General features: G+C 46.4%; 1 pseudogene; it reads left to right on the top strand.

Annotated features, from left to right (window-relative positions):
• The first annotated feature begins 429 nt into the window (after nucleotides 1–429).
• On the top strand, nucleotides 430–3487 carry LOC124678307 (annotated as a pseudogene).
• The last annotated feature ends 750 nt before the right edge of the window (nucleotides 3488–4237 follow it).

Below are 4237 nucleotides of genomic sequence, written 5' to 3'. Positions count from 1 at the left end.
AGAATTGAATAACGGATTAGGGCTCCTTTGATTCATAGAATTTATAAACAAATTGTACAGGATTTTAGTTCTATGGAAAAAACTCTACATTGGTTTTTGATTAATGGAAACAGTGTAGGGTAAATCATATAGGAAAAAAGCATTAGTCATACCTCATGAAAAATTCCTTTGCTACAATTAAACACATTTTATGTTTTTGTAGAAATTAAATAGACATGACATTTCAATCCTATAATTTTTCGATTCATGTGTTTTTCTATCCTATGAATCAAATGAGCCCTTAGGTTAGGTAGCTAATTGGTGAAAACGGACAATTGATTTCCAGTTGTGCCGTGTCTGATGGTCAAAATTAACCCGGTATACAAAAGCTACCAACAACAATTCCCCGTTCAACACCCGCAATTCCCCGTTCCACCATCAGTCCATCACTGGTCGCTAGTATGGCGGCTCACCACTTCCTCCTGTCCGTGGCCATCGTCACCGTCGCGTTGTTCGCTTCCCCCGCCGCAGGAGAGTACCCGTGGCTAATTTGCAGCTCCAGCACCTACACGGCCAACAGCAGGTACGAGAAGAACATCTACCGCATCGGTGCCATCCTCCCCAAGAAGGCCTCCCAGTCACCGGACCTCTTCGCAACCGCCCAGGTCGGCGCCGTTCCGCAGCAAGTCTGGGCTCTCGCGCTCTGCCGCGGCGACGCCAACGCCTCCTACTGCTTCACCTGCCTCGACCAGGCCTTCCGGGTCCTGCCGGACGCGTGCCCCTACAGAAGGTCCGCCACCGTCTTCTACGACTCCTGCGTGGCCCAGTACTCAAACATCCATTCCCGCCCCACCGACGACACAACATACAACCCGACGCGTCCGACCCTCTTCAACATTAACGCCACGGTCGAGCCGGCCAGGTTCCAGCGCGTCGTGGCGGCGCTCATCAACGCCACCGTGAACTACGCCGTGTACAACTCCACGCGGCTGTACGCGTCCGGGGAGGCCGACTTGGACCAGGAGTTCCCCAAGGTGTACGCCTGGGCGCAGTGCACGCCGGACCTTACGCCGGAGCGGTGCCGGGACTGCATCGTCCAGAACATGGAGTATCTGCCGACGACGTTCACCAGCTCTATTGGAGCCAGGCTTCTTGGGGTGAGGTGCAGCTACCGGTACGAGACGGTGCCCTTCTTTGATGGACCGGCCATGGTGCGGCTGCCAGGAACGGCAGCCAGCTCCCGAGGACCGGCCTCTGCGCCGGCTGTGACGCCAGCGACGGCGGTCGGAGAAGGTGAGTCAAATTAAAGCTTCAACCTTTACTATGCGACTGTGACACATCATTTCGGTTATTGCCTTATTGCAACTTGCAGTCTTGCAAGACGCCTATCATAGCTTTTGCACGCCGAAATCAAACATGCTTGAGCCGCACATTCTTTCCATATTCTCTTCCTTTTCCTCAGTTATGTTCCCACGGAGTCCGTGTAAAGTGTAGGAATTTACTATGTCCCTTCCACAATATAAGCCTCTTTTTTAAAGCTAAAAAGGCTTATATTTCGAAACGGATGTAATACCATTCATGTGCTCGAGATCACCATTTCTGCTCTGTTTGAATTTACTTCTCCATCACATCTCTTTCCTTGTCTTATTTAGGGCTGCTTGCAAGTCATGTTCTACTTCAGTAACCTTATATGCCATTTCAGTTCTAATTTGTAAACCTCATCGGACCTGACATTTGTCTTGCTACATTCGTTTAATTCACAGGGAGAAAGTACAGTGCTTCTGCTTTGGTTCTTATAGTTGCTCTTCCTACTATAGCTGTCATAAACCTTGTCGCTTGCTTCCTTCTCTGGAGAAGGCGGCGGACACTAGAACAAGAAAAACAGCCAAGTAAGTCCTGTATACTCCTCAAAAATTATAACCGTGCAACAATTCACTGTGGGCCCAAACTGGCATAAACACTGACCAACTTGTGGTCACAATTTTTTTTAGATAAATGAGCATAGCCCAGCCTCTGCATCAATAGATGCACACGGCTTGCTTTATTAAACCAAAGTATCGATTCACAAGGTTCCAACATCACTCCGTTCAAATGGCATTGATAATTAAACATATCCAGGTTATTATACCGAAGACGAGGACATCGACAGTGTAGAGTACATGCTGATTGGTATCTCAACACTCCGTTCTGCAACCGGGGATTTTGCGGAAATCAACAAGCTCGGCGAAGGCGGATTTGGTGCGGTGTACAAGGTACATACCAAGCAATTATATATATCTTGGGGAAAACACGTCGCAATTTTTATAGCTCGGCTTAATTTCGGTTCCATCTTGCACAGGGTACCCTGCCGAACGGCGAAGAAATAGCAGTGAAGAGACTGTCAAGGAGCTCAACTCAAGGAGTGGAGGAGCTGAAGAACGAGCTCGCCTTGGTTGCCAAGCTTAAGCACAAGAACCTCGTCAGGCTTGTCGGCGTCTGCTTGGAGCAGCAGGAGCGGCTGCTCGTCTACGAGTTGGTCTCAAACCTGAGCCTCGATAAGATCCTATTCGGTACTAACACGGAGTCTTTCAGTTCTCTACATTTTCTCTCTTCTGTTTTGGTACTACTTTCTTAACTTATGTACGTTGCGTAGACACCGAGAAACGTGAACAGCTTGACTGGGGAAAGAGGTTCAAGATTATAAAAGGAATCGCTCGAGGTTTGCAGTACCTCCATGAGGACTCCCAGCTCAAAGTAGTACACCGTGATCTGAAAGCTAGCAACGTCTTGCTTGACACCAACATGAACCCCAAGATCTCAGACTTTGGCCTCGCCAAGCTCTTCCAGGCGAGATCAGACGCAGGGCGTCACAAACCATATCGTCGGAACATAGTCAGTAATTTGGAAACTACTACATACTCCCGTTCATTCAGTAGGCATAAACTGAACCTAACTGGATTGCCATGCTGTACTAGTGGATACATGGCGCCAGAGTACGTGATGCGCGGAAACTACTCGGTGAAATCAGACGCTTACAGCTTCGGGGTCATGGTTCTGGAGATCGTGACTGGGAGGAAGAACAACAACTGCGATACCCAACAATCCGAAGATCTCTTGACTACGGTACGTCTCTTGCTTGCTATCTGAATGTATGTATCAGATGTCGCCACACAGTATTGCTCATGGTTGCTGCAAATGGTGCAGACATGGGAGCACTGGACGGCCGGGACAGTGTTGGGTATGATGGACCAGTGCATGAGAAGCAGCTTCTCGGAAAGCGAAGTGTTGAGATGCATGCACGTAGGGCTTCTGTGCGTCCAGGGTAACCCGACGGACCGTCCGTTGATGTCGTCGGTAGTCATGATGCTCGGGAGTGAAACCACCTCCCTCAGTACTCCGTCCAAGCCGACGATCTATGGAAGGGACAATGCTGGTGCCAACTCGGGCTTGGTGTTCGGGTCAAACTTTTCTGTGCATGATGGTCCTCGAGAGTCCATTTAACAAATTCAGCTGATGCCCACTTGTTTGATATCGCTCCTTTCTTGAATGCAAACCCACTATGAAAAATATATATTCAAATGCTACTAACACCAATCGAGAATAAATGATTGGATTTCTATCATGTAGGATGTTTTTTATTAATGTGAATGTTGCATGCATCGGTAGAGAAGGAGACATCACATGCAATAAATTTAATTAACCCGAAACGCAAAATATTTTCACATACTACCTCCATCACGGTTCATAGGACTTACGCGTATTTCTAGATTGCTCATTTGGTCAACATAATATTAGTTATACAACACAAAATTTATACCATTAGAAAGTAGAATATGTGATCTTTCTAATGATATATGTTTTGCAATAAATATCTTGTATTATCATGTTCAAATTTACAATCTAGGAATACATGCAAGTCCTATGAACCCGGACAAAGGAGTAATTAATTATGATATTTATCAGTTTACTTTATTTTCTTGATATATAAAATTTGAGTTTGTGGCCTTCTATACAAGGAGAGAGGAGTACCGAAGATTATGTTGGTATGTACTCCCTTAAAATAGATGGAAGGCTCGAAAGTGTATTTCCTTAGGGCATGATTGGTTGCTCATATCGGTTTTTTCGCGTTTCGTCCCGTCGGATGCAATTTGGCTCGGTAGCTATATGAGTAAAAAGTTAAAAACGTGACTTGGGCTAGCTTTGACACTATGTTTAAATGCTAGCAATTTTACCTGGGTTCGGTTTGAGAAACGATAGGCACTTTGATTGATTAGTTGTT

The sequence above is a fragment of the Lolium rigidum genome, chromosome 7 (genome assembly GCF_022539505.1).
Source record: "Lolium rigidum isolate FL_2022 chromosome 7, APGP_CSIRO_Lrig_0.1, whole genome shotgun sequence".
Lineage (NCBI taxonomy): Eukaryota > Viridiplantae > Streptophyta > Magnoliopsida > Poales > Poaceae > Lolium > Lolium rigidum.
Note: the sequence above shows the minus strand (reverse complement) of the source record. Positions and strands in the feature narration are given on the sequence as shown.